The following is a 14,122-nucleotide window of genomic DNA, read 5'->3' on the forward strand; positions in this document are numbered from 1 at the left end:
GGGAAACAGAACCGGCCTCCACGGAGAGATATGGGCTTTACCTAAGTGGATATAAACTGGTACCACATCCTCTAAGTTACAAAAACTCTTGTAAGCTCGGCGATTAACTGACAAAACAACATAAAACTTGCTGAAAGTGGAATCTTCCTCGTGAAGGAACATGGATGACTAGAAGGTACCTGAAAAATGACTGTAGAGTGTGCCTTCAAACAAGAATGCTAAGAAGGACGACATACAGAAATGGGGAACTCCAGAGACTTGTCAATATAAACGGTCATTTTTCATGGGAACACAGGAATTGCCATGCTAGATTAGTTTGGCCAGTCCCAGACCTCACCTGTGATAATTGTTAGTACAAAGGGCTTCGTGGAAAGTTTGAAGAAAAGTCCGTGGCAAGTAACCGTGGATTAGCAAGGTGGTTTTTCCCAGTGACATCAACTGGTGGCAAATCAACACTGTGGAGTGTGAGCTTCAGGTCCTCTGTTATGTCTGCCTAATTTAATTATGTACAAGCACAGTAATATGTCCTCATGTTCTACCAACACCTACGTTTTCGTTGGTACAAAGATTGAATATGGATATGCCCATGTGTATACTGAGTCCATACAATTTTCCGAATCCCCTCATCTTTCTAGCTTCAGTAAAACTTACATATTGAATGGGATATATTTAAATTTTGTTAGTATTCTGCACAGCCAAATATCCCCTTGTTCATGAATAGGAGACAGGTAACTGGCAATTCTGGTTAATCTCTTACTATTTTGAATGTCTTCATTATGGCCCTTACGACCACGTGAGCAGTTTATGAGACTAAAACCATTTATTTTCTGTAGGACTTAACAGAAATGTAGAACTGCACCATAAACACATTTCTGAAGTTTTATTAAAATACTGCCTTCTAAAAATCTTTCCTAATAGCTAGTGCATAAATAATGCTGTTGAAAGTAGGCAGTGTACAATGAATTCAGCAGAAAACTCACAGAGAATCCAGTTAGTATGGCCTTTATTAACACCGTATTGTTTTAAAAATACTTCTACAGTTAATTGCACAATATGAGCTTGGTAACTACAAGAATACAACAGAACAATTTTTGTTGTTTATTGCGTAAGAACAAGTAGCGCATATTGTTCCGTTACAGTGCCAAATTAAAAGTTAAAAGTACTAGGCCAAATCCTAAGGCTTTTAACTCAGTGTTAGATTCTGTTTTCCTTAATGAAACGGAGTTTTTATGTGTGCAGTAGGGCCTGACTCAAGATGAGTAAAATTACCAAGACATAATCTTTACAGTTCACTCACGGCGCGGACTCCTACTGATTTTCCTATCTCTAAGGCTGACTCCCTTGTGACACGGCAGTGACATATGAGTCACTTTAACCAGATCACTGGAGTGACAGGGATCTTGCTCATGTACGAAAGAGAAGGCAGCCAGATGTTCAACTATTATTTATTCAATGACAGCTCTAAAAGGACTCGGTGAGTTATGAGCAAAGGTTAGAGTAGAGGTGTAGTGTTTGTTTGCTCGAAAGAGAAAGCGTCAGAAGACATTTGGATTTAGGACTCCAAAAAATAGCAGAAATGCAGCTATATTTTTTATGATTTGACCAGCTACTACCTGTGTGGCAATTCCAGTGGCCATGACTAGAGTTATGGTAACTCCTCTTCTTTCAATGCTACGGAGCTGCTCGGGGTTACAAACAGAAGTGCTCAGGAGGACCAAAGGCAAGGCCTGCAACCCTGCCATGATTTTATGTGGGTTTTAATCTCCTGCACGCAAGCATCCTTCCTGTTGTGCTGCATGTGAAAGCCTGCATCAGTCCAAAGGTTCTGGGGAAGCCAAATGGCCATCTGATGCTACCAGCATTTAGATAACGTGGTCAATTTTTCCTCTGCCATCCTTTGTTCCCACTGCAAATGGACACACAACGTAAAATGTCAGGCAATGGTTACTCTTTTCCATGCTATTCAGATTCTTGTATGTGCAAACACCTGAATGGGCATCTACATTGGTAACTTACATAAGTAAAAAGATCAGTCTACTTCGCGATCTTTATGTACCAGAGTTGGCATCCATTATGACTACATTTCTGAGGCATGATACTAAACATGTTTCTTTCTAACAATTTGGACCTCTAAAAATTTTCCTACGTTTTGTATGTAAATATGCTGAGAACATATTGCATTGATTTCCGTAGGATTTTTGCTATGCAGCCCGGAAAGCCAGAACATTAATGGTCTGTATAACAATCAGAAAATACCAAAACATTATATTGTATCATACAAAATAGCTGAAAAGAAGATAAAATGCAATGAGGGCCATTGTAGCAGAACACTGTTCCTTTCTCTGGGCCTTGTTCCCATTAAGGATTTAGAACTACTAGAGGGAATTTAGAGGAGAACGAAAATAAAACAATAAACTCTCAGGGGCTTATCCATGACTTAAAAGCACATGTTAAGCTATAAGTCCACACCATACACATCAATAGTGAATACATTTGCACAAAGTGTTTAGTTCCCATTCTCAAAAAAAAATTTGGCAACACATGCTTTTTAAAAGCCTGCTAGATTAAAATGTGAACAACCAAATGTCAAAAATATTTATCTAAGAAAAACTATATTGGACAAGAGGCAATAACAGTTAAACAACATATATGGCAAATCAATATACTATGAGGGTGGAAGGAATTGTTTGTATTTTCTCATTTTCTGTAAGAATAATCAGATTACTTTAAAAAATAATATTTTTAGCTTCTTTCATCAGATAATGTTTATTGCAGAAAAAAATGCAAAAATTATGGAAAGTAAAACAATGCTGACATGATGGTATTGAAAGGTAGCAGAATAGAATAGTTCCAGCGGGAAGGGACCTGCAATGACCATGTAGTCCAACTGCCTGACCTTTCCAGGGCCGACCAAAAGTCAAAGAACCTTATGAAGGCTGTTGTCCAAACACCACTTTCTTAGGCACTGACAGGCGTGAGGTATTGACTACTTCTCTAGAAAAAGTGTTCCAGTGTCTGACCACCCTCCCGGTAAAGAAAAGTTTCATAATATCAAGCCTGAACCTATCCTGATGCAGCTTTAAACCATTCCCACATATCTTGCTGCTGGATCTGCTGGAGAAGAGATCAGCAGCTCCCTCTGCACTTCCCCTCCTCAGGAAGCTGTAGGGAGAGACGACGTCGCCCCTCAGCCTCCTTTTCTCCCAACTAGACAAGCCCAGCATCGTCAGCCCCTTGGCATCCATCTGCTGAGCATCTGCCAAAGATGGGTCCTTTCCAAGAAGCGGTGAGGAAATGCCAGCACCAAGGCTGGATCTGGAAGAGCGGGAAGGAAGCCTGTGCTGGAGGGCAGCAGCATGGTCACCTCTCCCTGGCTTCTTTCCAGCCGGGCAGCCCGCCGCATGTGCTGGAGCCTGGCGTTGTCCCCTCCCCAGGTGCAGGACTTTGGTTGAAATTGTTGGGGCTCCTGCCTTGGCAGGGCACGAGCCCGGGGTGATGCCGAGAGCAGCCCCAAGCCGTGACTCCGTGCGGGAGCTGCAGAGCTGCAGGCCTGGATGCTGCACTTGCCTTCAGGGGGATCACTGAAATGGTAGCTGGCACGTGTAGATCAACCCCTCAGCGTTAACGTCCCACTCCTCGCGCCAAAAAAGCAAAAAAAAACGAGGATAGCCACTCCACCTGCACTGTCAGTAACACAGAGACTTTTTCTGTAGTTTTCATGCACTTATTTTATTAGGATAATTAGATTTGGGGGGAGCTGGGAGCCCTTGAGGGCTGGTGAAGAAGCCAGTGGATGACCCAGTCCTGGTGTGGCCATCCCCCGAGGCACCCTCCAGGGTCAGCGAGGTGGTGCCGGCCTCTTGCTGGCTGGAGAGCCCTGGGACGTGCCGGTCCTCCTCTTCCAGAGTCACCATGTCCGCCCAGGGGAGCGATGCCTGCTCCGGCGGGAAGTGGATGGCCTGGGCACAGCCTCCCCTGGCTCCTGCTGGGGCTCCTCTTGCTCCGCAGGGATGGCAGCGGGAGCAGAGCCCCAAGAATTACGACTGCCTCAACTAAAAAAAAAAAAGGAGGGTCATTGTCATAGGTGATTCCCTTCTGAGGGGAACAGAGGGCCCGATCTGCCAACCGGACCCATCCCACAGGGAAGTCTGCTGCCTCCCTGGGGCCCGGGTTAGGGATGTTGCGAAGAAACTCCCTGGTCTGGTGCGGCCTTCTGATTACTACCCCCTCTTGGTAATGCAGGTTGGCGGGGACGAGATAGCAGAAAGAAGTCCCAAGGCCATCAAAAGGGACTTCAGGGCACTGGGGCGACTGGTTGAGGGATCAGGGGTGCAGGTGGTGTTTTCCTCCATCCCATCAGTGGCAGGGAACAGCACTGAAAGGGGCAGGAAAACTCACCTGGTTAACAGGTGGCTCAGGGACTGGTGCCATCGGTCCAATTTTGGCTTCTTTGATCATGGGGAGGTGTACACAGCACCAGGCCTGCTGGCGACAGGTGGAACTCAGCTATCTCAAAGGGGGAAAAGAATTCTTGGCCACGAGCTCGTGGGGCTCATTGAGAGGGCTTTAAACTAGGTTTGAAGGGGGAAGGGGATATTGCCCACCTCACTAGGGATGAGCCTAGGCTTGGCGTGCCAAGGCCAGGGGTGAGATTGACAGCCCAGCTCAAGTGTGTTTACACCAACGCACGTAGCATGGGCAATAAACAGGAGGAGCTGGAAGCCATTATACAGCAGGACGGCTACGACTTGGTCGCCATCGCAGAAACGTGGTGGGACAACTCCCATGACTGGCATGCTGTCATAGATGGCTACAGACTCTTTAGGAAAGACAGGCCAACAAGGAGAGGTGGGGGAGTTGCTCTATATGTGAGGGAGCAACTGGAATGCATTGAGCTTGGCCTGGGGGCAGATGAGGAACGAGTTGAAAGCTTGTGGGTTAGAATTAAGGGACAGGCTCATAAGGGTGACATTACGGTGGGTGTGTACTACAGGCCACCTGACCAGGAGGAGGATGTTGATGAGGCCTTCTACAGGCAGCTGCAAGCAGCCTCACAGTCACAGGCCCTGGTTCTCCTGGGGGACTTCAACCACCCTGACATCAGCTGGGAAGACCATACAGATAGGCAGGTGCAATCCAGGAGGTTCCAACACAGCATCGATGATAACTTTCTGGTGCAAGTGGTGGAGGAACCAACAAGGAAAGGCACGCTGCTGGACCTTGTGTTAACAAACAAGGAGGGACTGGTGGAGGATGTGAAGGTTGGAGGTAGACTCGGCTGCAGTGACCATGAAATGGTCGAGTTCAGGATCCTGCGTGGAGGAAGCAGGGCGATAAGCAGGATCAAAACCCTGGACCTCAGGAGGGCTGACTTTTCCCTCTTCAAGGAGCTACTGGGAGGAATCTTGTGGGCCAGGGCTCTCGAAGGCAGGGGGGTCCATGAGTGCTGGTTGCTCTTTAAACAACACTTCTTCCATGCACAGGAGCAATGCATCCCCCTGAGAAAGAAATCTAGCAAAGGAGGCAGGAGACCTGCGTGGTGAACAAGGAGCTTCTAGCGGAGATCAGGCAGAAGAGAAAGGTCCATGGAATGTGGAAAGAGGGACAGGCCACTTGGGAAGAGTACAGAAACGTGGTCAGAGCATGCAGGGATGCGACGAGGAAGGCAAAGGCCCACCTGGAATTCAAGCTGGCGAGGGATGTCAAAAACAACAAGAAGGGCTTCTTCAACTACATCAGCAGCAAAAGGAAGGCTAGGGACAATGTGGGGCCGCTGCTGAATGAGGCGGGTGTCCTGGTGAAGGAGGATGCGGAGAAGGCAGAGCTACTGAATGCCTTCTTTGCTTCAGTCTTCAGTGCTCAGACTGGCCCTCAGGAATCCCAGGCCCTGGAGGTAAGAGAAGAAGCCTGCAAAGAGGACAGCTTTCCCTTGGTCAAGGAGGACTGTGTGAGGGATCGCTTAAGTGATCTGGATGTCCACAAATCCATGGGCCCCGATGGAATGCACCCACAAGTGCTGAGGGAGCTGGCAGATGTCATTGCTGAGCCACTGTCCATCATCTCTGAGAGGTCCTGGAGGACAGGAGGGGTGCCCGAGGACTGGAGAAAGGCCAATGTCACTCCAATCTTCAAAAAGGGCAAGAAGGAGGACCCAGGGAACAACAGGCCAGTCAGCCTCACCTCCATCCCGGGAAAGGTGATGGAGCAGCTTATCCTGGAGGCCATCATCAAGCAAGTGGAAGAAAAGAAGGTTATCAGGAGTAGTCAGCATGGATTCACCAAGGGGAAATCATGCCTGACCAATCTAATAGCTTTCTACGATGGCATGACTGGCTGGGTAGACGAAGGGAGAGCCGTGGATGTTGTCTACCTTGACTTCAGCAAGGCTTTCGACACAGTCTCCCATGATACCCTCCTAGGGAAGCTGAGGAAGTGTGGGCTGGATGAGTGGTCGGTGAAGTGGATAGAGAACTGGCTGAATGGCAGAACTCAGAGGGTTGTCATCAGCGGCGCTGAGTCTAGTTGGAGGCTGGTAACAAGTGGTGTCCCCCAGGGGTCAGTACTGGGCCCAGTCTTGGTTAACTTCTTCATCAACGACCTGGATGAAGAGTTAGAATGTACCCTCAGCAAGTTTGCTGATGACACCAAACTGGGAGGTGTGGTAGACACACCGGAAGGCTGTGCTGCCATTCAGCGTGACCTGGATAGGCTGGAAAGCTGGGCAGACAGGAACCTGATGAGGTTCAACAAAGCCAAATGCAGGGTTCTGCACCTGGGGAGGAACAACCCCATGCACCAGTACAGGCTTGGGGTGGACCTGCTGGAGAGCAGCTCTGTGGAGAGGGACCTGGGCGTCCTGGTGGACGACAGGTTAACCATGAGCCAGCAGTGTGCCCTGGCTGCCAAGAAAGCCAATGGGATCCTGGGGTGCATCAAGAAGAGTGTGGCCAGCAGGACGAGGGAGGTTCTCCTTCCCCTCTACACTGCCCTAGTGAGGCCTCATCTAGAGTACTGTGTCCAGTTCTGGGCTCCCCAGTTCAAGAAAGATGAAGAGCTACTGGAGAGAGTCCAGCGGAGGGCTACGAGGATGACGAGGGGACTGGAACATCTCCCCTACAAGGAGAGGTTGAGGGAACTGGGCTTGTTCAGCCTGAAGAAGAGAAGGCTGCGAGGGGACCTTATAAATGCCTACAAATATCTGAAGGGTCGGTGTCAGGAGGATGGGGCCAAGCTCTTTTCAGTGGTGCCCAGTGACAGGACAAGGGGCAATGGGCACAAACTGAGGCACAGGAATTTCCGTCTGAACATGAGGAGGAACTTCTTTCCTCTGAGGGTGACGGAGCACTGGAACAGGCTGCCCAGGGAGGTGGTGGAGTCTCCTTCTCTGGAGATATTCAAGACCCGCCTGGACAAGGTCCTGTGCAGCTTGCTGTAGGTGACCCTGCTTCGGCAGGAGGGTTGGACTAGATGACCCACAGAGGTCCCTTCCAACCCCTACTATTCTGTGATTCTGTGATTCTGTGATTCTCTCTGCCGGGGCTCCCAGCAAGGGCAGCAGATGAAGTGATGGGGAGCTCGTCCACGCTGGATGTGTCAGGGCTGCTGGAAGGGGCTGGTCTGGGGCCGGGAGACCCTGCTCGGGAGGCAGCGGGGCTGGGGGCAGCGGGGTTCTGGAAGGAGGCCCCCAGCATCCAGGCTGGCTGCACTGTATCCAGCCTGTGGATGCCCATGGCTGTCTCCAACACCCTGCAGCCGAAGGTCTCCACCATCGCCTGATGGAACCAGGACTGCAGGGTCTGGAGGCGCCATGGCTGGTCCTGCAAACCGTTCAACCAGTTTAGGTGCTGGAGGAGGTTGACAGGATTCCTGGGCACCTCTTCGGCAGCCCACCATTTGGGTGACCCATGGTCCTGGAGGTCATCGTCCTCTGGGTCGCTGGGAGCTGTTTCTGCCTGGTCAACAACATCTGATGGTGGCACAGATGGTGGGATGACGTGCTCCCTATAGTCGTCATCTGCTCGCACCGAGTGCAAGATGGAGTGGATGCCCCCTCGGGCTTGCTCTCAGCCCACCACAGGATGCGTTCATAGCAGAAGCGGTGGAGGCATGGCATTGCGTAACTGGCTTCCTCGCAGGTGCCCAGGCAGATAGGGCAGCGCTCCTCCAGCTGTGTGGCCATGCTCTGCACTGGCTGTGGTGGGCTGGGGGGAGCTGGGCATGACAAACTGCTCCCTCTCACGGGCGCTGCAGCAGCCGGTGTCGCGCTGGAAAAGGCAGAGAGGCCACGGTCACTGGCTGGCCTGGGGAGGGGTGGAAAAAGTGCCCAGGTCCCTCAAGAAGGTGTTTCCCGCCAGGCACAGAGGCTTCAGCCATGTCTTCCCAAGGCCCCGTCAGGTCGCTGTGGCCAGGGCAGACGTCTCCAGGCACATATGGCAAGGGAGTTCATTGGGTCACACCTTGTGCCTACCTGGGGGGCTGCAGGACAAAGTCCCGCGGGCTCTCCCCACAACCCAGCACTGCTGGCCAGCCCTCAGGGCTTCCCTCATTTGTCCCATGGGGAGTCACAAGCAGCACTTGTCTCACTCTGGCAGGTCTTCTCCTGTCTTTCTCCTCTAGCCAGAGGGCACAAGGGTGATCCCCTCTGCTCAGCACCCACCAGGCCTCCTGTGGGCACTACGTCCCATTTGGGGTCCCGCAGACAGCTTGACAAACCAGAGGGGCTCAGGGGAGGCAAGGAGGCTCTGTGGGGATGGGGCTGGTTCAGCACAGAGCAGAGAAGGGGTCGAGGCACCTCACACCACAACCCGGTGCCTGTGGAGAAGGTGTCAAGGGGATGGGGACAGGCTCTTGCCAGCACTGCCTGGAGGGAGGGTGACAGACGGTGGCTTCTTCTGAAACTCGAGAGCATCAGGCTGTAGATAAGGAATCAATACGAACATCCTTGTGAGGATCACGCAGCGCTGGAGCAAATTGCCCAGAGAGGTTGTGAGATCCCTGAATCTGGAGGTCAGCCTTCAAGACCTGAGGGGTTGCAACCCAGAGCACAACTGTCACAAGCCCGTGATGCTCGCTGACATCCTGGAACAGCAAGCACTGCCAGTGGGAAACAGAGCACAGATTTCCAAAGGCACAACAGCTTCCAGAAGGGTTCGACTTTCTGGTTGCATTTGGTTCAGCAGGTTTCATATTTATTTAGGACGGAATAGGAGAGTTCCAGAGTAAAGGGACCTAGAACCATTATCTAGTCCAACTGCCTGACTACTCCATGGCTGACCAACAGTTAAAGCCTACTATAAGGACATTGTTTAAATGGTTCGTTTTAAGGTACTGGCTGGCATGGGGCATCGACCACCTCTCTAGGATACCTGTTCAAGTGTTTGACCACCCTCTCAGTAAAGAATTGCTTCCTAATGCCAAAAGGCCTGTTCTTCACCCAGTGCAGTGTTCATCTGCTCTCCTCACAGCTGGACAGCTTGTCCAGAAGGATGCTGTGAGGGTCTGTATCAAAAGCCTTAGTAAAATCTGGAAGAGCCACATCCAGCGCCTTCCCTTCACCCGCTAGGCAGGTGACCTTCTCATAGAAGGAGCTCAGATTAGTGAGACAGGCTTTCCCTTTGTGAACCCCTGCTGACTCCCTGTAGTATCTTGAAGTCTGTGCTCTTGAAATACAGGGTAGGAACTTTGGTGAACTTTTTTCTCATTACACCAAGAACTTTAAACCCAACTATTTCGTGATCACTGTGGCCAAGACAACCACCTATCATCATATCTCACATGAGTCCTTCTCTATCCACAAATGACAGGTCTAGAAGGGGACCTTTCCTACTTGGTTCACTGAGTACTTGTGACAAAAAATTATCTTCAACCAACTCCAGGAATTTCTGAGAGTTGCTCGTCACAGTAGTGTTGTGTTGCCAGTTAATATCTGGGAAGCTGAAATCTCCCATGAAGACCAGGGCTATCAGTACAGAGTTTTCTCCTAATTGTCTATAGAACAACTCATCAGTGCTAGTGTTAATAGGTATGGAAGGGAGGTACAGTCTTTTGGTTTATGCACTAATCTACATAATTTCCTAGATCAACAGCAAATTTCACTGTGAATCCTAGTCACACAGTGGAGATCTATGGAAATTAAAAAGAATGCCTTGTATCTGAGATTCTACTATGGAACTTCCTATGTCTATACTGGTCCCTGGTGTGATTTATGTAATATCTATGCACTAGCCTCTTCAGGTATGGAAAAAATGGAAGTGTGGCTTGTAAATGACAGGCAGAGGGAACAATAACTCATCTGCAGTCTGAATTCTTTATAAATCACTGTTTTGTCAGAAGTCTCTCATCTTCTTAACAAATGCAGAATCATTTTTGAGAAGGAAACTGACTTCTCTACATTAAAAAAAATGTTAGAACTCTTCACTTTTATGTATTATGATCACGCTTCATGTGATAAACAGTTAAGTAGCATGTCAGATTGTACAAAATGTCATCTGGCTCTCAGAAAATTACTTTATAAGTAGGAAGTGATATAATGAATTTGAGCAGTAAGAAAAGCCTGAGAGCCTCCTGGAGCCATTCGATCACTATTTGTAATAATCTGTCCATGTGACACTTGCTAATCACTAGCTTATTTTCATGCAAGTCTGCAGCGTTTGTTAATGTCTATTTTCTTCTGATAATCCTGCTCAGATAAAACTCATGTGACAATGCTTTTTAAGGAAGATACTCCCTTGCCGTTCATGTGTGCCCTCAAGAGATTACAGAGAGACTCCAGAGACCGTGCCAGAGTCTGTGCTCTCTATACCATGTCTTTATAATGTGGCTGGAAGCAGACTTTTTTCCTGACAGAGCATTGGAGTGTATCAGGGTAACAATGGCCTAAAATACACTGCTGTTGCTCAAGAGTGATTACCGCATGTCCCCCAATCGTTGACAAAGGTTGTTTATCCCTCCTATTGATTCCCATGGGCAGATCACAGAAAGCTTCCCGCAGCACTAGTAGCAATCTAGATGAAGCTGTTTCATTTTCCCATCCATTGCAGTTCAGATTCCAGATGCTCAATTTTTCCGTAAGTTCCTGAAGCTGTCTCTTAAAATAAAGAAATCACAGGGTCATTAGTTCAGTCCCATGCACATCCCTTGACTAGAACCTCAAATTAGCCAGGGCCAGTTTGCTTGAATTCAGCATCTTTGCTCAGTTTGAAATGTTTCTTTCTTCAGTTACCTGCATCTTTATTGTGTTTATCTGTATCTCCTAAAAAATGTATGGATATCTAAGCATAAATGAGTAATCCTAATTAAATACGAAAAATGCAAATATTTAGAGCTGAGCCTAAAGAAACTTGACCTCCTTGTTTACTCCTGCTCTCCAGAATGTATCTCTCAATATCAGTTCTAATATCATGGTGTGTTCTTGTATAAGCAGTGCTTCCCATCTAAATTTCTTCCTGACCCCTGTGTAGTGGGATAATCTCAATTCCTCTACCCTCCTGTGGCTTTCATTCGGTATAAATGTTCTCGCAACATTGTTTTACTTGATATTTACATCAGAAGAAGAAAACAGGATGCAGCCTTCAACCAGCATCTCATTTTGCTATGGTAGAATCTTTTTGTGTGATGTAATAGACGTGCTGGCAATGGGAAGAATGTAAAAAGACAAAGAAACAACAGTATTCTTTGTCATGTAACCATGGTTTGATAGCTTGGGCCATGCTTGTTATTTATTATACAAGTCTTCCTTTACAGAACGTGGTGTAATAACCAACTTTCAGTATTATTTTCTTGCGTTGTCTGCTTCAGCTTTGTAAAATACTTTCTGCACCATATCTGAAAATGCTTGGCTTCAAAAATTGTAGTTAATTACGTTGTAGTTACTTCATAGGAAACGAAATTTTTTGTTGCCACTCGAATCCTTTAGAACAGGAAGTAAAGTGTGCTCTGTCGATAGAGAGGTACTCAAGGGTTGGGACACAAGGCAATTTAATTTTTTTTTTAAGACTGCATGCACACTTGTTTTACTCACTCTCTTTCAAGTATCCCTGATTCAGCTGAAGCTACAGTCCTAAAATATCCACGGGGCCGTTGCCTGCTTGTGAAAAATGGTGGTTTTCCTGAATTGCAGCAGATTCTCTCACTGGAATTTCAATCAGGACCAGTCATGGTTATTAAAACACTTAGGTAAAGGCAAAAAGAAATAAAACTCCAGATGCCAATAATTTTTATTTAAATTCAAGGATGACTAAAAGTCCAAGGGTGGTCTGCAACTCAGTAAAAAGATTACTAAACCTGAGATATAAAAAGAGGGCAGGTTACTGGAATATGAAGTGTTTTTCTTGGAAATGTTACAGTGTATGCCTTTGCCTATCTGCCTATTTATAACATGAAACATGACCCAAGCACATTTTTCCTCTGCAACATGTTACATGTTGCATGGGTTTTGAATACATGTGTAATGGTGAGATACATTCAAAAGCTGCTATTATGAACTGACCCAGTTTTCTCTCAAAACTTGTCAAAAGCCCTTAGGAAACAATAATGATAATTAATAAACAGGTTTGTATAACAAGTTTTGAACCTGAGTTGAAAAGATAATGTTTTGCATACGGTACTGAGTAATTTTTGTAACACTGAAAGTGCATTTCTGTAGCATGCCGAGCTATTTTTTCACAGCTTGATGTAGAAGACCACGTCTGTTCAAAACTTCTGCTAAATTTATGCTTTAGTACATTTCTGAAGCATTCACTAGAGAAATGGGAGCTCTTCTGTTCTTGTCTGTGACCATTTTACCATTCAAAGGTTATGGGAAAGAACATTAAAATAGGGTAAAGAGCAACAGAATATGCAATGAAATCAAAAGAATTTCTCTCAGTATAGCTGATTAAGTACAGCATCAGGCAGAAAGTTAAGTAAACATACAGTCATAGAAAAAAAATCCTACACTGGGGGAAAGTCTCCTTTGGTTCTTCTTACACGAAGAATTGCTAGATGGCAAGTTCAATTCTCACAAGAACTTTGCTGCAAACTTTGTACTCAACATTTGGAGCTTATCCTGTTAAGCAGAAAGTACAACCACATGCAGCATGAGAGAAACATTTCAGTTTATGACAAATGTCACTTGAAAATAGGCTTTGCTTTTAATTTAGAACATTGTAAACACATCAGGAGAAACTAGTTTTGATCATTTGCCAAATATTGCACAAGTATTTAGACTAATAAATATCCTTCTATAACAGGAAGTGTACTGTATATTTTATGTGTTCCCACAATTTTTAAGAGAAAGTCTCATCCCTTCTGTTTCACAGATGTTTCTAGAGAAAATGAAAACTAGATAAAATAGCATATATTATTATCAAAAAAACATTTCAATCATCAGCTAAAGATTCAGGGAATATTAAAAGTACATTACAAATAAGAGTACATTTTAATTAGAGGGTTTGCTCACTGATTAGTCTTTCAGACCCCACGTTAAAGTCATGCCTTACTGAATAAAATATGATGTATAGTTATGAAAATAATCATAGCGTCTATCATCTCATTATCTTCATTGTGTAAATTAAAAAGAAAGGTATACTGTGGCTGTTAGGACAACCAATGGCTCTAGTTTCCTATGCCCTTACTAAAGCATGTGGATCAGACCTACGAATGTACAATGCACAAAGTATTCTGTCTTATGCTGCTGTTACCAAGGTATGTACGATGTGCACCGAGATCTAAGAATTTTGTTTGGTAAACTTTGAGCTGGCCTCTCCCTTTTGTATCCAAAATGTCTCAGGAAGGAAGCAAGCCCAAACAACCTCTATGCCTTTTAGGCACAGCAAAAGCTCTCTTACTTACATTCCCCTGCCATCCGGCTTGAAGGGCTGATAGTATGGAACAAGCTACAAATTGTTCCAAATATGGGAAGAATATTTCTACTTCTAACCCTCAAAATATTTCTACTTCTAATCTTCCAAATAAACTGCATGGGTGGTGGTGGTACATGTTAGATCAAGGAATGAATGATTATCCTTATTTGGGCTTTCACAGGAGAAAGATGTTCTGTGGTTAACACAGGTAACATCAACTAAATTCTGCAGAAATTTGGTGTGACTTTGGGGGAAGTATAGGACAGTATGCAGACTGCTCA

Source organism: Opisthocomus hoazin, chromosome Z (assembly GCF_030867145.1).
Source record: "Opisthocomus hoazin isolate bOpiHoa1 chromosome Z, bOpiHoa1.hap1, whole genome shotgun sequence".
NCBI classification, from domain to species: Eukaryota; Metazoa; Chordata; class Aves; order Opisthocomiformes; family Opisthocomidae; genus Opisthocomus; species Opisthocomus hoazin.